The sequence below is a fragment of the Puma concolor genome, chromosome A2 (assembly GCF_028749965.1).
Source record: "Puma concolor isolate L17-30 chromosome A2, mPumCon1.1.hap2, whole genome shotgun sequence".
Taxonomy (NCBI): Eukaryota; Metazoa; Chordata; class Mammalia; order Carnivora; family Felidae; genus Puma; species Puma concolor.
The window spans coordinates 81,709,272-81,731,733 of record NC_141668.1 but is presented as its reverse complement, the minus strand read 5'-3'; the positions used below and the strand labels follow the sequence as shown (position 1 = coordinate 81,731,733).

At 35.5% G+C, this 22,462-nt stretch overlaps 1 protein-coding gene across 2 annotated transcripts in view; it reads right to left on the bottom strand.

Annotated features, from left to right (window-relative positions):
* Positions 1-22,180, bottom strand: part of SEMA3A (semaphorin 3A) — a 468,284-nt gene extending 446,104 nt beyond the window's left edge. For both annotated transcript variants that reach the window (XM_086696802.1, XM_086696801.1), the window contains exon 1: positions 21,783-22,180. The gene's annotated coding sequence lies outside the window, so the exon portion shown is untranslated. The remainder of the gene's footprint in view (positions 1-21,782) is intronic.
* Between the last annotated feature and the right edge of the window lie 282 nt (positions 22,181-22,462).

Here is a 22,462-nt window from a genome sequence, read left to right as displayed (position 1 = left end):
ACAAAAGCACAGGCAATTTTCTCTTTTTTACAGTCCATTTCAGGAAAAATAAATAAAATGGTCAACATTTAAGGAACTTTTATGAAAAATTTTTGACCTGGCAAGGTCAGAGAAGTGATTACATCTTTAAAAAAAAAAAATAGAAATAGGCTGACCTGAAAGGCATCCACATGTGTTTTAAAAGTAATGCCCATGTTTTATGTATTGATATTTTTGAATCATAAACTCTCTATCCTTCTCTAGAAAAGGGAACGTGTAGTTATGTATATGAATGATGTAATATTACTTCCTGTCTTTGGGAGACCTTCGATCTTGTTAGTGCTGCTATCCTGTTTGACTAGAACCCTGTAATCTTTAAAGAATGTTTTTGGTCATGGGCCTTCACCTTCGAGTGATTTCATCCAGATACAGTTTCCATAGGCTTTACTGGTTTAAACAGAAGAAAAGAGCAGACCATCTGAACAAAATAAAATGTCACCATTAAATTGGTTTTTGTAGCTTAAGGTACAGTGTAATGATATTTTTCCAGCAGCTGCTTTCAGTTGGATTTAAAGTTTAGAAAAAGGTTTGCATCTGATACAAAATAATAAACTGCAGGTTGTGTTACTTCCTTCTTTTGTGTCCCAAAACATAAGGAAAGTCTTTGTGCTTTTACATGGTAACTGATGATCATTAAGAATTTCTTTTTTTTTTTTTTTTTTGTTCACCTAAATAATTGCCCATATGTGCTAAATGGGGTATATGTGAAAAGTGCTTTTGAAAAAGTGAAAGCATTCTTCTAATAAATATGACTGTAGCTTGGGTCAATTTGTGTAATTCCTCACATATAGTTGGTTCCTTCTATAAAATGGTTTAATTACTTATGTAAAATGAGGTGTCTTGGTGATAAATCTGCTGTTACCACCAGGCAGTAAGGAGTTCTTTCACATAATCACGATAATTAATTTTATTTCCCAACCATTCTGATAGTTTGTTCTATTCACGAAGAATACAGACTTTAAAAAAATACAAACTCAAACGTAATCTGAAATAATGGTTATCTGTGCTATTAGTTTCTTTAAAAATTGTTAATGAAATAAATGTAACACAAAAACTTTAACTGTTCTAAACAAAAATTAAATCAGAGAAGATTTTATTACTTCTGAGATTAGCTGACTCAATAAATATTCACCAATTGCTAAATTTACAGCTAGATAATCTAATGAAGAATGGGAAGGACAGAAAAAATCATTGTAAGATTCCTTAAGTTCTTGTTACACTTCATAAAAAGTTTATAAATCTTCTATTGTTTCCATTATCAGAAGTTGCAAGGCCAAAATTAAATAAGCAAAAGTGTTTTCCTTGTAAATAATGTCCTTGAAAAACCTTGTTTTTATTTTTCTTTAATTTGGCCAAACTCGTGTTCCTCATCAAAAATACATTTTATTTTAGATTAGAAGTAGGCTGTGTGATACAGCATTTGAACAGACCCAAATGAGCCTGTGGAGAGCAGAAGATAGTTACAGTTGTGAAATATCATTTGTTTGTTTCAGTTGTGAAATATTGTTTGAAAATAAATTTAAAAACTCCTCTGGAAGGTGAGAACATAGTAAAATACAGTGTGGGCCTTGGTGGGTGAGTCTTACCATGCTGAGAGCCAGTGACCTAACTTAAAGATAATGTGTGATGCATTTAAGAAAAAGACTCTCAGTTAATGCTAAAAGCCTGAGGCTTATACATAAGACAACAGCTGGTACTTAAAGATAGTATATAGCAAAGTTTATACACAGAAATCCCAGCACTCTTTCGCCAATTATCTTTTAATTTCTTAATACTTCTTATTTAGTATCATTCCTTAGTGTCAGCTCTAACAAGACTACCATAGGAATAAAAGTAGGCCTGTCTCTCAACCTTGTTCCCATTCACCCATCTGGCTGCCTGAGGTATGAATTCTTTTCCCTTCAAGACCACACTTGACACTCCTTTTTTTTCATAATTGGATTTTACAGGTAAAATTACCGGGGTCAGAGGCAAAAATAGGTTATGATTCTCTACTGACTAGCAAACAATACAGACGAAATTGTTGAGAGCAGACAGAGGAAGAAAAAAGAGAGATGGTCCTCCTTTAGTGGTCTTCCAATAGGCAAGTAAAAGACTGGAATGGGAAATGATGGTATTTTAATCATGGATGACAACAAAAACTCTCAAGTTTAGAACCAGTAACACACTTGAAAGAAGCTGTGTTTTTAAGCCAGATAAACACTGGAATTCAATCATTTTCCCTATCTTTTGGGATGTTTCTTTTTGTCCTGAGCCACAAACTATTAATACTTATGAGTGGGCTTGTAGGGGAACTGATATTACACTATGTTTTCCCACCCCACCCCCCCCAACAGTATTTGTTTTCAGCAGAGTGACTGCTCGATATGATGTTCCAGAAGACTAACATTTTGGGACTCATCGTATTTATGTCTCCCTTATTAAACAGATTAGAAATCTTTAAAGGGATCCAAGAAAATCCCTAAAGGTGATCTTTTTAAGTATATTTTTTTAAGTATTTTTTTTAGTATTTTTAAGTATTTTTTAAGTATTTTTAAGTATATTATCTTTTTAAGTATAATATTTTTATTAAAATGTCAGAAGTGTTGGTTAATGTCAACATATCTCATTTTTCCAAGGTACAAAGAAAGAAATACATGCAGGAAGCATCAAAAGACCTTGACATCCACAGTGTTGTTAAAAAAGCAAAGCTTAGATTTGTAGGACAATAACTCCAGTCTTTTGAGGGATAAAAATAGAAATTGTGTTAGCAACCTATCCCAATGGCTTTCTTGCCTCATGGGAGGGAGAAGGAACGAACGCGTTATGAAATCTAGACCTGGAATTGCCAGAGTGCAACAAAACCCCTAATTCCCCCAGCCGAAAAAGACCGTCTCAACCATCCAAACTTCTATGCATGTTTTCCCCCCTGGTTTCTAGGGAAACATGCTTTTATACCTAAGGCTGACTTGGGAAATCCATTTTTAGACTCCAGTAAAAAATTGCTGCTTATAATTGTGAGCAACACACTAGGAATAGTGGCCCTCCAAATCACCTCTCAGATTTTTTTTTCCCCTTAGTAGCTTAGGTGAATGCTCAGGATTATTATTAAGTGCACTGACTTGACACTGATTGCTAACTAAATTTAATAGAGTTTTAAAGAGACTAACTCAATGAACAGCGGTAGACAGCTCTAGGGGTTACTTAACCTCAAATTGAGTGCCCAATCTAACAAAATATTAATATATATGAATGCAATAAAAAGGAAAACACACACACACACACATATGTATGCTTTTATGTCCATATAAATAAAATCAAGAGAAATGGCAAAATTATTTCATGAATTGAGGGAAAGTTGGCTTAAAGTCAAAGGCTACAAAAAAAATGCAAAAAATGAGTTGCACTGTCTGATTTCCCCACTCCAACACGTTTCAGGAATTATGTAAATGTTGAAGAAGTCTTTAGACTTTGAAGGAATATGGATTTTGGGGTATGGAGGTGGCAAAGTAAGCTCTTAGACCTTAAAAAAGCAAGAAGAGCTTACTCAATAGCTTAATTATTCAAGAAATAGGTTAAAATTTATGAAATGCTTTGCATTTATATTGGTCAAGAAGGTGCTGATATTTGCTCTATCTTTTAATCCGTATTTCACTTGTCTTTTTTCCCATCAAACTCTCCAGACTTTTTCAGATAAAACATGACCCCCCCATTTATATTAGATAATACATCCAGTGGTTCTCAAATTATAAAATACTTTTTAATACTTTAGAGGTATCATATGCCAGAAGAAGTAAACTCAGTCACAAATCAGTATTCTGCTTTTTTCAACGTTTATTTATTTTTGGGACAGAGAGAGACAGAGCATGAAGGGGGGAGGGGCAGAGAGAGAGGGAGACACAGAATCGGAAGCAGGAAGCAGTCTCCAGGCTCTGAGCCATCAGCCCAGAGCCTAACGCGGGCTCGAACTCACGGACCGTGAGATCGTGACCTGGCTGAAGTCGGACGCTTAACCGACTACGCCACCCAGGCGCCCCATCTGCTTTTAAACTTTCACTAACACACACTTCACTATACTATTTCAGAGGAATATAGGTCCACTCAACTAAACTATCATCAAGTTATGTCAGTAGACTTTAACAATGGAGAAAGGAAAATCTGAAACATCATGAAACCCTGACATTCAAAAAGTAGAATACTATCCCCGCAAAATGGCAAATAGTGTGATTAACAACAGCTTTTACTATTGAGAGATGTAGTGACCGTTGGTAACATTTCCAATAATGGTGAGAATGGCAGTAACAAGGATACCTGGTGTTACAAAACTGGAGTCAGGCTGCTCTGGGTCTGAATCACTGCTCTTCCCAATGCTAGATATGAACATCAGCAACTCAATCTCTTTGAGCCACCATTTATGCTTTCCTCATACAGATATGTTTGATGGGGAAAAAAAGGAACCCCCCCCCCCACACACACACAGATAGAAACATGGTTAGGCAAAATACTTGATACCTAAGTACTTATTAAATATTAGTTTCCTTCTTCTTATTAACCTCTGAAGTTTTTCACATAAAACTTTATGCTTAATCCCTTTATCTCCCATGATTTTAACTTAAAAATGATTATGATTACAAGAATAAAAGAAATGGGAAAGATTTAAATGCTATCCGTGGATACATCTTCGTATTCTACATTTAGTTCTAATATAATGCGTGTTTTAATTACCATGAGAATAGCTGAATAAACATATCTGATCATTTAGACGGTTTAGAAACTAAGAAGAGAATTTCCAGTCATAAATAAGAATCCCCAAACTGTAAGAATTACCTTAAACATCAGATTCAAAGAGGATACTTTTCCATGAAAAGAAAAGCTTAAAAAGAAAAATATAATGGATAACACTACCCTGAGGCAGGAGTGAGTTACAGTTCTATTTTCCATACCTTTAGTGCAAGAAAGCCCAGATACCTGAGACACACACGGGTCCAGATCTTTGAGATCTGGATGAATTCAAAACACTACATGGCTGTGTATGTTCCATCATGGTGACAACGAGGGCTCTGGGTCTCTACTGCTAGAAGTGAGAGAATCCTAACTCTGTCACTTTCCTTATCTTTACTTATCTTTTGGCCTTGGGAAAAAAAAAAAAACAAAAAAACAAAAAAACGACAGTTTCTGTTGGATCTCTCTGACTCTAACGTAATGTTTCTGTCGGATCTCTGTGACTCTAACGTAATATTAAAAATAATATGATTACAGAATATAAATGAACTAAACCTGAAATTTCCTCACTAGAGGAACCCGTTTTCTAGATTTTAAATAAAAAGAAAAAAAAATGGATGAGAGACACAATTGTGTGCAAGCCAAAAACAGCATCACACAGAAACTTCACCTAGAGCAGGACCTTCCTGCGTGGTGAAGGTGGTCTTCGAGACAAGTGAACCCACAGTTTGCTCTTCTCAAAAAGACAGGTTGTTCTCTAGTGAAAGAGCTACAGGAAGCACAGGTGAGAAATCCTGCTCCCTATTTATATTGTACAGAATTCCAGGGGAGTGGGTTTTCTCATCCAATAGTTAAGCTGAAGAGTGTTCCCTTTTTCATTTTTTTTTCTTTTCAGAGAAATATTTTGAAATTGGTACAAAGCGTTCCTCCTTGTAGGAGCTTTTACACTTGACATTTTATCCTCTAGGTAGGTATAATATGGAGTCTAACATTCCCCCCCCCACCCCCCTTAGGAGGGTGAGAGCTGGTGCATCCAGAACCCAAAGGAGAGGAGAACTGAACTATTACTATTTGGCGTTAATACAGTATATTTCCTCTGAAGGGTGTGAAGGGCATCATAAAATGTTAATTAATAGCCAGTAGTCTCCAGGGCCTCCCTAGAGATGGCAAACTCAGGGGAGGATCTTCACACCCTCACTTCTACCCTGGGGAAAAAAAAGGCAGCTCCATCCGCAGTCAAAATTAAGAGAAAATGCAAAGGGCCAGTGGGAATGAATGTTTATATTTGGTCAGAAAAATTGTCCCTCTAGCTAAGGGACGTGAGAGCTTTGGAAAAATGGCAGAGGTTGGAAAAAGTGAAGACAAACTGGAAATAGGAAAACGCCTTTAAAGGTATAAGTAAAGAAGGAAATAGAGGAGATGAGGAAGAAACAGTGAAACATCTGTGACATCATTTTTCTTCCAGCAGGCCTCAGATGGGCTACAGGCGCCAGAGTTCTCACCCCCGCCCCCAGGAGTGCTGGGTCCCAGGAGTGCTGGGGCTGAGGCCAGGAGGGGTAGGGACAGCCCCCCTCGCATTCCCTGGTGAAAGTATATTTTACTATACACATTCAACCTGAAATTTCCTTGCAATGATGAAATGTTAGAGAGGCAGACTCTGTTTTCGTAGTTGGTTTGTTTTTTATGTCTGCTTATGTGTTTGTTTGTTCATTTGGTGTAAGGGTGTGGGTGAATGTGATGAGTGGTTAGCTGTTTCTTGTGTTGGTTTTGGGGTAGTGGTGGTGCACTGACTTGCTGTTTTAAGGGTAAAAACACATATGAAACAGATATCATTTTCTTAAATTCCTTTCTACTTAACGTTTGAAAAAAAAATCTCAAGTGAGAAAATGCAGTCATACAGATGTTGGAGCTGACTTTACTGGGTTGGGTTGGACACTCTGACCTCAATCTTTTACAGATAAAATGAGATCGAAATGAATTTCAAGAAAAGTCTTTTAAGAAGGAAATTCACAGAATACGCAACCGGGTGATTTTGCTGGGAAGTAGGAGGCATCCCTATGTTCTTTCTTTTTCCCCCAATCTTTTGTACGTAATTAATTCTGAACAAATATTTTGTTAACTGATAGGTGATGTGCATGGGATTTACTTATAAAACTCCTAGTTAATCCGTGGCACCCATTTCTGCTTTCACTTGAAACAGTATTCATGCAGGCAATTTCTGATTCCCATGAAAGTCTTTTTTTTTTTTTTTTTTCATTCTTTCTTTAGAACCTAGGGATAAGGGGAAGTTGGTTTAAGAATCTTTTAAATATGTCTCAGCTGTCCAAATGTAGAGCCACCAACCAGGTGGGGGTGTGCAAAACAATGCAACAGATTGGCAGAATCTGAAGTTACTTTTATGAAACTAGACTAACAGTGCTTAATTTGAAGAATTAAATAATTTTATTCAGGGGTTCCTAGGTGGCTCAGTCAGTTAAGCATCCAACTCTTGGTATCAGCTCAGGTCGTGATCTCATAGTTGGTGAGATCAAGTCTGGCTTATGATTCTTTCTGCCTCTCTCTTCTGCCCCTCTCCTACATGTCCACATATGCTCTCTCTCTCTCTCTCTCTCTGTCTCTCTCTCTCAAAATAAATAAATAGATAAAAATTGTTATAAAGAAAAAAGATTCAATAAATAACATGAATATCTAATATATGCTAGGCATTCAGGTGACCAAGTGAAATGATAAAAATACTAAACAAATTTAAAAATTTGCTTTTACTAATACTGAGTATATTGTTTTGCTATGTAAGTATTTAATAAAGTACATTTTTAGAATCTTGTGTTTCTCATGCATGAACATCCAAACTGGTAAGTAACAAAAAGGTGATAGAGTAAACATAGAAAAGACAGAGGTTAGAAAATAATATACATTTTATGTAGTCCAAACTCTCTAAGTAGTCCCTAGAACTTGATGTAAGACATTGGCTTGTACAATATCAACATGGTTTAATTTGTTTTTAATTGTGTTATCATTAAATTAACCATGTCTTGCAACTTGGAGACATGGCTACAATTACTTATTATTCCTAACCAAGTTCTGTAAAAAAAAAAAAAAAAATAAGATGACATTTTAATCAGTTTTCTATTATCTGATCTCACGTATTATAGCACTTAATAATCATATTTAGGGAAAGAAATTTGTCTTATTCCTAGTTGTTCCTTTGTGAGTAAAAAAGCATGATAGAAGAGTACCTGTTATGTGTTTTTAAAAGAAAATAATAATTCAAAATATACCCTTAATATGTTTACATCACGGTTTCAACAAGTGCAATGACCTATTCTTAAAGTGACATGGCTCCTTAAGCAACATTACTCAAATGAACAAATGTATATATTTCAACAGTCTGCAAAGATGAAGGACAGAAATTTACTTCCACTTACTTGTTCAAATTTGGAGCTAAATCTGCATTTATTTTTCCTCACCTTGTATGAAAAGAATGTCAGTGTGTATGGTTATGTCTATTTATCCATATATATAGTGATGTGAGGGTATGGAATCTACTAAACAATAAGTGAAACTGTTCATTTATGGTCTTAGTGTCTGTGTACCTTCAAGAGCCTCCTCGGGGGCCAAGAATGAATGAATGACAGAAGTGCTTAGAGAGGCAACTAAGCATGTGGAGAGTAATTGCTGTGAAAGCTATTGACTAATTCTCAAAATAGGAGGTCAGTTTTGGATTGGATGCCTTTGTGGAGCTCCTTCTGCCTGAACTCTCTTTTCTCGAGTCCCTCTCTCATTATCACCTTCTTCCTCAGTTAGGTAACTGAAAATTCCAAGGGAACAGCTAACCAGCCAATATTGAAGTAACATCTTTGTGGAGTTGAAGTCATCGTGTTACACTGGTTTGTTTTTCCAGTGAGATTTCACATTTGTTAAAATATACCTTGAAATGCAGTTGTAAGGGAGACCCTCCCCTGACCTCAGTTGCTCACACCTTCTAGTGTCAGTTCCTTCTGGGATTTGGAGCAACACTGAGCACTTTGGCAAATCTAAAAATAATCAGTCCATTAGTATCAAATTGCTTTCCTGAATACAGTAAGGTGCTCTCTCTCTGCCTCCCCAAACGCCAGCCATCCTCCCACATTCTAGTCCACCTCACCCTAAGATGTATCATGTTCAAAATACAATGGGAACTTCACTGATTCACTGCTTTCCCTCCAAAGATTGAGGCTGTAAAACATCATTATGTATAAAATTACACACAAAACTTTTTGCAACTTTGTCATGTCATTTTACTACAACTATAGGTTGTGAATATACATCTTGGTAAAACAAAACTAGGATATAAAACAAACACAATAAATTGGAATGCATTAACTGACAGGTGACATTTTGCATCTTTCCATTACCATTATTATATAATTTTTGTGAAACACCCAAAATAGAAAACATAAATTTTATAGACTATAAAGGATTATGATTATTCTCCTTATCATTTCATTAAAATTATTTCAATAATAGGGGTTATTTCTATTGATGAGTATACTTAAAGAATAAATCTAAAGTGTTATGTTTAAAAAAGGAAATGCCTTTATTCTTCTTTCTTTGTTATTTTCTGACATTAGATATAAAGTATTTCAGGAAGCCACTATTCTTAAAGTAAGTGATTGTGCCTACATATCTGAAGTTCATTTTAAATATGATTTTAGTAGCAGCTATAGAAAAAGTTTATTTTTCATGTTTCCAGGCTTAATTAGAAAGTGGTATGTAATGCACTTGTGATTATCAACCTTATAAATGGCACTTTAAAAAAAAACATTGTTTAGTTTTTTCCTTACCAAATATATCCCAACATGCTCTTCAAAATAATTTTTCCAATATTGTATCTTTCTATGAACACCTGGAAAATTAATTAGCATCTACATAAAGAAATAGAGTCAAGTGTTCCCTTTCAAAATACATTTTTTTATAGCCACTCATAGAACAATAAGAAAAACATTCTAAAAGATTCTTTTTCCGTGCTAAAGAATGCATTCAGTGGGGTCTGCTTTGGGGGATTGTAAGGGGAGAAACCTGGGGTGCTTTAAGGTTAATGGACAGTGATTAAGGTTAATGGCTGAGTGCTTAAGGTTAAGTGCTGTATTTACATAGCTGCCAATTCTCTTTAAAAAAAAAAAAAAGTGTTCATGTCTATCAATCAGTTCCAGCTAATAGCCAATTAAACAGCAAATGGGGTATAGAGACAGAAGGTAAAGACCCCTCAATCTGCATATACAGGGTGGAAACTGTCAATCCTCAATCAAAAAGTGTTTATTGAACACCTACTTTGTCACGGCTGTGTTGCACACAAAGAAGTAGAAGCCCTGGTCTCTGTGTCCGAGAAGCTTAGCATTTAGCAGGGAATGGAAATGCCTCTGTCCAGGCAGCTATCAAAGAAATGACACAAGTAATACATGGTACAGAATTCAGAGCAGGAAAAGATACTATCTAGCTCAAGGCTTCATAGAATTGGGAAGGATGTTTAAATCGTGCCATAAAATAACGGTTTTCAAACAGCTATATTTCATTCTTTCAAAAAGTGTACAACCTCAAGTGTGTCAGGGACAGCATGTGCTATATACATACTTGCTCTGGCAAAGTTTAACCACTGAACTACATCCACAGTTTATCAGTAATATCACTAAGAAATTCACTGGCGAGGAATATTTAATTGCTCTTCTTTTTCTCACGTAAAATCTCAAGAGCAACTTAAAACAAGGACAAGGATAACAAAAAAAAATAGCTAGAGCAAAACGACATTAGCACACTAACTTTGAGTTCAGTGTAAAGGTATTTAGACTAGGGAAGTCAGAAAAGTTTAGGCTAGCGTAAAGGTCTGCAGTATCCGGCAGTTATCCAAGGCAAACTGCATCACTAACCCCCAAATGACAACATGATTAATTATATAAATGTAGTTTACTAAAACAAGATTAATGTTCATCTCGGCAGCAGCCACTGGGAACAATACTTCATACATGGAGCAGCCTCACTTTCCCTCAATTAGCAACATTCAGTCAGGGCCTTTTCTATTTCTCTTTTCCTTTTTTCACTCCCTCTGAATTTCCAACTGATTTCAGAAGGAAGGTATGCTAGGAGGATGTAGGGGTTAGGGGCTAAGCAGGAACACCTGGAATGGAAGAGAAGGTGAAAAATGGACTTGTAACACATAAGCGTGAAAAGCGAATTTTAAAACTTCTCTTAAATACGATTTGCATTCCGTAAGGTTCTTCTATTGGCTGGTTTCAAAATGTTTAGAGCATGAGAATAGAACAGGCAAAAGTGAGTGGACAGCAAAAATTGACACCAAGTTGTCATAGATCCTGCTCTCCGGACTAAGAGTGCTAGCCAGGGAGCAGCTTCCTGGGTCAGAGCTGGCCAGAGACCGATCACAACTTAGAGGTGGAAAGGAACGGAGCTCAGCACTTGCGGGGAAGCTCATCTCTTTCAAATTTTTGCTGAAGCTTCAAAAATTAGAAACACGCTTTGAATCAGAAGAATGCTCTTACTAAAATGTAAACACCCAAAGTGTTAAAGGCTTATTAATTAAAAGATACCCATCAAACTGTTGAATGATACTCATTCAACATTCTGTGTCTTTGCTTAATTGACTTCCAGTCCTGGACCTAGCAGTAATTACTACACCCAAGGAATGAGTGTTTTGATTTAGGAATTACTGGGGAAGAGGGTGACAATGTCAAAAAGTAAAGACTATTTAAGAGCATGGAGCTTTCTGAACTGGAAAAAAAAAAAAAAAACTGCTGCTGTTGGCAGAAGTTCAAGTTTTGGGGTAATCGGAAGTCAGTATGAAGTCTATGAGCAAGGGGGTGACTCAACTGCTGAGAGAAGGGAAGAGAAATTGCTCCCTGAATTGAAAAAAGTTGTGAAGTGAAGGGGAGATTATCAAAGATAAAGTTCCTAACACTCAAAATTTGCTAAAGGTCAATCCCATTCTTTGTATTTCCTAGTTCTCTATGCTTCTCAGTAAAGTCCACCCTAACTGTAGGGGTGATCAATGAAAACATGCTACAGTAAATTTAAGTCTGCACTGATCCATGAGCCATTCAAATGCTCATTACTTCTATCTTCTTTTGCATAAATCTCAATTAATAATGGCTTGTGCTGCACAGGTTGGGATCAAATCTAATTAAGGATACACACTATTTCAAAGATCTTCTAACTTTGAGATATCTTGTTAAAAGAAATCAAAAGATGCTTTAAGCATAGTATTCAAATTAAGAGAACCAGCCAGAGCTGATGTTAAAACTCATTATCTATTAAGTAACAAATGTGGTACATAACAAACCAACAAACAAAAAAGATCTAATAGAAACTTCATATATCTCTGACGAATTTTCCAAAGACTTATAGCTCTAATTTCAAAAGGAACATGAACTAATTGCAATACGTTTTTTTTTATTTCTTTAAGTAACATCATTCTTAATGTGGTTTCATATTTTTTCTTTTATTACACATAATTTAAGATAAATTAAGTTCACTATTTGTAGCTAATTACACTGTACCATCTCCATTTCATTATGGGGTCTACAGTTTGACAGAATAAAAAAGTATCTAGAATAGAAAAAAAGGCAAATTATTATCTATTTAAAGTGTAAGAAATGGTTTTTAATTCCTTAATTCATGATCAGCACTTAACAGAAACCAGAAAAATTAAATAAAAGAATCAATGTCCTATTTTTCAATATTCAAATAACTTGAGGATATTTAATTACTCAGGAGTTTATTAATTCAGTCAAGACTGACTTTAAGTCATCAAATGTATTATAAAAAATAATTTTTTTTAAATATCAGCACACATCTCTATAAGAGTAATATAGCCTTGTTATCTTACTCAAAGTTTTTAAATTAAGTTTTAAACAGTGCTGTTCATTATTACAAATGAAATAATGTGTGTATACATATTTTAAATTAGAAACCAAAGAAACTAGGTGCATTATCTATTTAAAACTTCTCATTTTACAAGTAAAAATGTAGCTAATGTTATTAAATGATATATGTTTTTAAATGATCTGTCCATGCTTATTTTAACTTTATACAAGTATAATCTCTGAAATTTGGTAAGTTGTCTAGTCATTATCTAAGACTATGTATATAAATGCACACACATTTTATAATTACTGTATAGCTAATATCTATTCCTAGACAGTAAACTAGTAGATACAACCTGAATAGCATATTGTTTCTTAGTGTTCACTTGTTTAAATATCACTAATATAAATTCCATTTTTAAAATATTATTTATTTTGAGAGAGACAGTGTGTGCACACGAGTTGGGGAGGGGCAAAGAGACAGGGAGAGAGAGAATCCCAGGCAGGCTCCACACTGTCAGTGCAGAGCCCCATGTGGGGCTCGAACTCACAAACCATGAGATCATGACCTGAGACGAAATCCAGATGCAGACGCTTAACAGACTGAGCCGCTCAGGTGCCCCAATATAAACTCTTAGCAGTGCTTTGAGAAGTAATTAGGATTGGGAACCGCAAGAGTAAATGCACTCAAAATGTTTTTAACGTACCCAGCCCTTAGTCCTTTCAGAAAAAAAATAGCTTGAGTCAATCCTTAAACTTTAATGGACACAGTTGCAGTTGCAGGAACTTGCCAAGTTATCATCTGCCCATGATACTGCTTCTCTCCAGAAAAGCCAGAGTTCCTGCCAAATGCACTTTCTTCCCCTAAGACATGCTGACATATAACATTATTGCTGCAGCCACAAGTGACGTACCATGGATGGGTCCTATTAGCCTGTTCCCATATCAAAGGTGGTCCTCCAGAACTAGTATCCTGAGCTTTGGAAGCAATTCCAGGCGTATCTTATGTGAAGCCTTAAGTATTTAAAGCAGTTACATAATTGATTCTGAGCTTTAGTCTTAGAAAATGTAGTCTTCACCTTCCTCAGTCTAATCTCATATAAAGGACAGAAATTTCCCTTGGATCTAGATCTTTTTCAGCCCTTCAAAATGTTGGTGTGTAGGTATATATAGTTTTTAAAGTTTACAGAGGGGCAGAGATGCTTAAAATATTTTGGAAGCAAAATCAAAACGACAAATGACAGCAGGTCTCTGCGCAATAAGTATAACTGCAAATGAGGTTTTTAGTTTTTGTAGACAGAATGGAAATATGCCATGGCAGTCCTTCAAACGAATCTTCTCGAACTTCATGTTAACTATCTGTGGATAGAGAATACAATGCACTTTCCCCTTTGTCATGCCAATTTCATCTTTTATGAGCTGTCTAGTTCTATTTCCCTGTAAACATGATAAAAATTAAAAGGCTAATGGTATTACTAGGAAAAGTTACCTATGGCACAAAGGACCTTGACTGCTACGCTGTATATAGACTGGGAAAATTGTAAATATCTGATAGTAAGACCCCTGACAGGTTTCCCTGAGTATGGTGACTATTTTCACCGGGCAGACCACCTGCAGGAACTTAGCTATACCCCTGTTGTAACAGAAGATATCGGTTTCCACAGGGAACAGGGTTTCTAATCCTGTGTTTCCCCTACCCCCCGCCCCCATTTTGATCTTCTCTGTTGTCACAAGGGGAGGCGCTGATGCTGTCCTGCTGGCAGTCTGTTGTCATCTCTTATCCTACCTCCTTCCCAGTGGGCTAGTGTCAGCAATAGCCAATGGCAGTTTTGTGAGTCTAGTTGTTTTGGAGAGTCTAAAAAGATTCCACGTGGGCAATATACAACCCAAGTCCTACTAATAAAATAAATGTTTGGGTCTTGTCATAATAAAAAAGCAAAGTTCACAATTTCCAAAATGAACAAATTAAAAAAAAAAAGGTTAATAACATTATTTTAAAAACTTGTAGTCAACCTACAAGATCTCTATGTAATGCTGTCCGTAGCCATAGTCATTGTTTAAAGTAACACATTAAATATAAAAATACAGTGTTTCTATAGCAGCAGAGAATAGCAAGTGATTACTATAAATATTCAAAACTCTAAAGCAGCCCAAGTAAGCCAGGAAACAATTATTTTAAATTCATAGATTTTTTTTCCTGTTGGTGCACACAAAAGTTTGTGATAAAATTTGTTTTTTAAATTATGAACTATAGTTCTTTAAATAAAAGAAAAATCATTTTTATTTAAAAGAGCTATTACTGTGGAACGGATAATAGAAATCATTCATACACGCATGTATTTGCTTTGACACATAAACTACACACACAAGGAGCAAGTTATTTATTACATTATTGTAACAGAAATTAATGAATATGCCTAAAAACATGATATAAACACAAGGTCTGATATAAAATATGCATGTTTTTGTACATGATAAAATCATCTATAACATTTGTATTCTCCTAAAGGTACCAAAGTAAAATGCCTTCTTGAAACACATGGCATTGATATCACACCCATTTCTTATATTTTCTTGAATCAAAATATGATGGCAATACTAAGACTTTTGTCAGGTAGGAGTCTTACTACATATACGGTGTATACGTGCATCCTTAAGGTCCATAATGTATTGAAATAGTTTGAGTCTCTAAATTCCAGTCCAAAGGACTGGAACTATAAAAAAAAATAGCCTCTTTCCCAAGCTACCCTGCATGTGGGCATCCGAGCATGTTTGTGCACATTTGCTGCTTTCACATAGTATATCAGCCACTTGGAAATACTTTCATTAGTTTAATGTTATTCATAAAATTGAGAAAGTAAAACACATTGTTTATCTGTAAACTGCAAAGGACAAACCTCTTTTGCTATCAATGTGAAGATTAAATGAGATAATGTAAATGACAGGACACCCTGTAGTTACTTTACATTTCTATATTCACCCACATATATTTGCTTTTGTATCTTCAAGGTAATGAAATGAGTGCACATAAGCTTTTCTTGCTCAAATTTTCATTTTGTATAAATTAAATACTTGGTCACAAAATCAGCCTTGTTAAAATATACTTCTAACATTATTTAAGAAGTGAAAAAAATGAATGTATTAGTGTTATACTATCTCATAGGGTAGCTAAGAGCAAAGATGCCAATATATGTCAATGTTTTATGTGAATATGAAGATATTTTTGTTAGTACAGCATTCCTGTTCTCACCATGTGTCAGGCAATTTTGGCTAGGACTATAGGGTAAACCAAGCTGAATTCCAGGATTCAGTTTTAGAGGCTCACTTTTAAATGGTAAAGGTTTTTGGATTCCTTTGTTAATTTTCTTTCATTTCTTAAATCCGTCAGAACAGGACTGAAAAGAGACCCACCAAGAAATGGAAAAATCAAATATGAATCCTTCATTAAGCTCACAAATTAAGGAAATTGAGAAGTGTTTGTTCACGTCAAGACATAATTTTTCATGGAAACTCATATTTTGTTAAATGAAACTCAGGCTGAGATAAAAGTTTTCTGATTAAACATCACTGAAATATATTTTAATATAGGGGAGAAAATATGTGTGATGGTTTATACAACATAAGTTATATCAAACATAGAGTCCTCCACACATACAAAACCCTTTAAAAGCCAGGCAAGTCCTGAATGAGACATCAGATGCTGAGCTTATGCACTCTCATGGCCTTCTATGTCTCATAAAAATTTCTCATTTTTCCCGGTCACTTTACAAAGAGCTTTTCACAATTCTTTCGTGTGCAAATAAATCAAAAAATGTTGCATGGCCGATATTCTATACATTTTAAAAATGAGCGAATAATTGTCAAAAAGAGGACCTGAACCCCAGTGTTCTACTGCATGTTCAGTATTCCACTTATAAGGATTTTAGTTTTGTAATTCAGTCAAACCCAAGTTTAAATACTAACATGGGTATGCGTACTTAGTAGCAGATGGTTATCTAGGGAAAATAAATTCTAGAATGACTGAAAATACAGTTTATCAGGAAAGTTATGATGTAGCATGTGTAATTTGTACAATATTAAGGAATAAAACAAAATGAAGTTGACTGCTAATGAAATGCTTCTTTGAAACCCTGAGTTTGTCGCACCTGCAACTTTAACGCTGAACACACAGCAGTGATAAAATGTACTTCATAAAAAAATTAAAAATTCATGCCACTCTCTAAACAGGATATAGGTGTCAATGAGCCTAAAATGAAGAGAATGTTTAATATTAAGCAGGGATAGAAAAGAAGAATTTTTGGATATTGGTTGCAGAAGTAAACCCATGGTAGCTAGGAGTCTTGATTTGTGTTAGGGAAACTGGGACCAAGAGCCTTCCTTCCACACAAAGCAAGGACCATGCATGAATCGAGTTGTGGTTGACTGCTGTTTTTGGCTTCAGGATGTATGAGACTATAGAAATTGTGACCACCAGATATGAACGGAACTGTCCGTCAGCACAATGCCTAAACCTACAGTGTTCTCAGTATTTCCCTGGGACATAAGCCAGTAGTAAGTAAGCCAGTATGAGACAATATCAGAATTAATTATAGACTGGACCCCTGGTGGAAGGCTTGGGATGAGTCAGGCCAAAAAAGGAAGGGGATGGGATTAGGAGACCCTCCCACTGAAGATGACCCTACAAATGAAAATGAAGTGTTGTCTGGATAATCCAAAAAGGATTTATGAGGGTAAGATTAACTTCAAGAAGCTAGCCTGTTGATCTCTTTGAGTTATGACAGTGATAGGGAAGTCTCTGATCAAAGTTTTTCAAGTAATCATCAATCCTCAAGGTTTTTAGGGCTTTCAGATCTTGTCACTATAGATTAATTCTCTTAGGATCTTAAGATTAGTTTGAAAAAAAAAATTACTTGTTTTCTTCTCTGTCTTCTTTTGTATAAAAACAGTCTATGGTTTTATAAATGCCAAACATATTTAAATATCTTCATCCCATACCTTTTTTTCATCAGATATCTTTTATCAACACAAAAGAAAATATGAGAATTAAAGTAACATTTTTACATATCCAGTTTTTTAAAAAGTGGGTTGGGTTCGCTAAAAATTTGAAGTAATTTCCTCATTTTCATTAAATTTGCCATGCATAAAACTGTTTGTGTATATAAAAGTGGATCTTTCACCTTAACAATTATGATAAGATAGGCTTTTAGAAATAAAAAACTCCCTTTAAAATGAATATTCTGTCTTTATCTGGGAGAAGATACACAAGCCCATAATGACAAAAGTTATATTATGAAATACAAGGGGTATTTTTTATCATAAATATTTTGTTTTTGAGTTCTCTACAAAGAATATTCTCAATCATATTGATAAAGGTCTGTCTGGGGGAGAAAGTGTTCCAGCAGAGGGTCATACGACAGATATAGTTCCTTGGAAAATCTGTATCTGAAATAAAATATTTCAAATAGGTTTTTTCTAGGCTATGCTTACATGACACAAGTATTCACAGATAAAGAGACATTCAATGATCATTCTATTAAAAAAAATCCAGATGGTCCTACTAAGTAACTAAGGCCTGAAAAATCTTTAAGAGTGAATAACTGCTCACTTTTTTTCACTGCCGTAGTGGTTGGTGGGAATGTGTTTAGGTTACTCTCATTCAGAGACCATTGTGATTAGCATCACCCCTGTTAAGTTCAACAGTGGATTGGTTGGAAATACCCGGAGTTGACAAACTCTTCTCAGAGACCTAACACGAATGGAAAATTAAAAACTGAGTGAGGGTAAAAGGACCAGTTCTTCTCCCAATAGCTGAGATATAGCTGTAACTCCCATACTTGTCGTAAAACCTCTGAAAAGTAGTAGGGTCTATACATACTGAACGATGATGTAAACTGAAGTGTGGTCTTACTCACTGGCATTTAACGATTTACGTTTTGTTTGATTGGGTCGTCTATTTCTATTTATAAATCTCTTTCAGAATTCAAGTCGTCCTGATCAGGTGATCAGAGATAAAGTCAACTTGGCATTGATAATGAAGTCACCTGTTAGGGAAGCAGTGCAGTCTAGTGTTTAGAAGATTTATCTGTCCTCATGCAAAGTTAATTTGAATCCAAGTTCCACTGCCTACCAACTACATAGCACTGGTCAACTTCTTCAACCCCTCTGGTTTTACTTTAATAAATGGGAATAGAAACAGTACCTACTTCATTGGGCTATCAGGACTAAATAAATCATGGGTGCCAAATGCTCAGGGCAGTGTTTGGTTCCTTGCAAGTGCCCAATTCATGTTATTCATAGCACCCTATCTGGAAATGGTTGGCTTCTGATTCATAACAAAAATGGAGGCCTGGATAGAAGAGTACCCGGAAGACACTGTGGGCACTGATAAGGTGGGAGCACATCTAGGAAGCATTGTACCTGTTGTACAGTTGGCCACACTGTCTCTTCCTTGAGTGACCACTGAAATTTCGCTGTCTTTTTCCCCATACTCTCTATCTTGATATGTAACATAGTTCCTTTGTTTTAAGTGAAAATGGAGTTATTAAATCCTGTGTTGATTTATGGTTAAAAATTAAAATTCTTCAAGGAAGGAGATCTCTTAGAATAAGTTAATATATCCTGTGATTTCTAAAAATTTTCCTCCAAGTATTTTAGAATTTGTGTGAATAAATATAGCATATATATTTTCCACTTACTTCCATTATTTGTATTGTCGAATTATTCCTACTGCAATCTTATTTGAAAACATGTACAGATAAAGCCACAGCAACACAGAACACTTACATAAATGAAAAGACAAGGGTATTTATTTAAAATGTAATTTGTCAATTGCTTAAATTTCAACAGGATATTTATTAGTAAAATGTAATTCCTGTAAAAAAAGTATTTGTTTTACTTTTAAGTTAGACTTAACCTTAATGCTTTCCAGCATAAGATTTAACTGGGATGGTTATAACAAAGCCACTGTTGTAAATTATAGATGACTCAATTGCTTCTTTGAGGATATCAATAGATTTAATTACTGTCTTATCACCACTTAGCTACATATCCTTAAATGAATTTCACCATTGGTGAAAAATCATTATTTGCATGAGTTCTTTGTGTATATTTACTTGCTGGCATATAGCTACCATTTAAGCATAATAAATCTTGTGTAAAATATCAAACCCTTCCTGTCACTCCATCTTTATTCCCACAGTGACTCTTCAAATTTATTAAATTAACTGCAACTTAAGCAAAGGCGATATATTCTAACTCTTTGGATAAAGTGTAAAGTTCTCATTCATCATTCTATGCCTTCAAAAATAGGCTTGAATTATTTTTTCACTTACTTATTTTTTTACCGAACCAAATATTCTAACCAATGTGTTATCATCATATAAAATTAACCACAGAGTATTTAAAAAGTGCAGCATAGTACCACTTGATTTTTGTTATACTTTGAAAGGCAAATGAAGTAAATCAAGGAGAAACAAATCTAAAGGCAGTGCTGAAGTGAAGTCCAGCCTTTGAAAAAGGCTTCCTATTAATCACAGACCTGACCTTTTCATTAAGGGGCACTTGTTGGAGTCATTGACACGGTTACAGCATTCATATGTGTGAACTGTACTCCATGGTATTCATGTACTGGGGAAGGCATAGTGAAATTAGATTCTCTCCCTGTAGGGGGTAGACATTGACCGCTATTCAATGCCAACAATTGTCGGTTTAAGTATTTCATGAAGAATGACTTTTAAACTGCATTTACTCTACCATCAGTAATGTCAAATGCAATTCTTAAAGAAATATATTTAACAAGCAATAATTAATTAAACCTCTCATAGCAGCAACTTTATCCGAGATAAATCATTTCTGAATATACACAAAGGAGTCATCAGGATTCTACCGTCATGGCTTTTAAACCATCAATTTCAATGATGTCCATCTGTAATAGTTAGAAAACAAAAACAAAACGCTGGCCGGTAGGGAATTATTTAAACAATGCAATAGTGTTTTATCCAGTTTCACCTGTCTATGTACCCTATATATGTACATTGTCTTTTGAGACAACAATGCCTTCCAGACTAATTTTTTAAAAAAGCCTAAGTTAAAAAAAATCCTTGAATGATTGCAAAGAGCTATTATGATGTGCTGACAGTTTTTAACTGCATCCTTTTTAATATTATTATCTTTGGGCAATATGTGATGCATTGAATTTAGAATCCTAACTGGAATCTTTGTCAGAGCATATGTCCCATGCGTTTATTTCTTACATGGAACATCATACATTTGAACAGCAAACACATTCTTTCACATTGGCTGACATTCCACCTGAAAAAGTCCACCACAGTTAGCTTGTTAACACAATTCAGGATATATGGTATAGTAGTAAAAAGATTCCCCATAGCCAAGTAAAAATCAGAGTAGGGGGTTCAAGGAACAGGGCTGCATTTAGATCAAATCTGAACTTGAAGTTCAAATATAGTTTAATAGTGAATCTCAAGTTGTAAATGCAAAGTAAACGCAAAGTTAAGGCTGCTTTAAACCAAGCATGAAAGACCAAGAAGTCAAAGTTGAGATTTCCTACATCTGGCTTTAATATCTCTTCCTATGCTATCAGACAAATGACCTTTGTTTTGTTTTGTTTGTTTAAAAATTCATTATCAATGTCATTGCTGCTACAACTTAATACTGCGTTTAGTTTTTAGCATCTTTTCTTTGGTAAGAGATTGAGCTGTAGAATGGATTTGTTGAGCCAAAATTTCAGGCAAATGCCACACATTAACGAACAGTGACATAACAATACAGCTATGCAGAAAAGTTGAAAACTATTTTCGAGAAAAGTATGTGCTTCTTACATATTTTTTTTATTGTCAGAACTGTGACAAAACACTTGCTACCATCATTCCTGACAGCAATAAAGGACATTTCACCCAGAAATAGTGAGTAATATGCCAGGCTACAGGATTGAATTAGCAATATTATTAGCACCACATTTTAGTTCCGAGACCTTCTGCATGAGGAAGTCACTTGCAGAGTATTTAAGCTTCAGTGACAGTGCCAAGGCACTGTGCAAAACGAAACCGGAGGAAATCCACAGGGTTATGAACGCAGGCTTTTTGCTAGTTCACTTTTGCAGTCTTTAGAGGATTCCCTGAGAGTAAACATCCTTAATTAATTCCCAAGTAAAAGAAGAATAAATTTTCCACTTACTGCATTTGCTGTCCTTTGTCCACACGTTGAAGTCAAAGAGCTGTTCTGCTGTTCTTACCTAGCTCCAGGTTGCCCTCCGGATTAGGCATAAACGTGAGCGGCAAGAAGCGTGTTGACTCTGTAACTGTACAAGGAGCAGCCCATCTCACTGCTGCTAGCGAGCCGGTCAGGACAGAGTGCTAAACTTCAGCATGAGAGCACAGCATCTATTACCCCTGAGGCTCTACCATTTCACCTACACCTGGGCGGATCTATCAAGCTTCATCTCTATTAGAGCTATTTGACTCTGTGGTTTAAGAGGGAGGAGGAAAAAAAAAGAAAAAGAGGCTTGCCGTTGTCACACTTGTTTCCTATTAAAGGGCCTTACGGTGGATTGAGTAATTGTGTACGAAGGTAGTCTGGCTGGCAGATGTGTGCAGCCCCAGCGGAGCCCTAGATTCAAGGCAGATGGGTTGTACCAGGGCGCAAACAACATTGAGAGAGAGAGAGGCGTGATTAAAACAGCAGGCCTCTGTTTTATAGTGCTGGAAGTGGGGTAGCATTAAAGCTCCTGGGAATCAGAGTTCCCCAAATGGCACTACTCTATAGAAAGAAAAACAATAAATTCAATAAAAAAGAAAGATGTTCAAGCTACAGAAGTTATAGAGGTATTTATAATATTCACTTTAACTATTAATGAA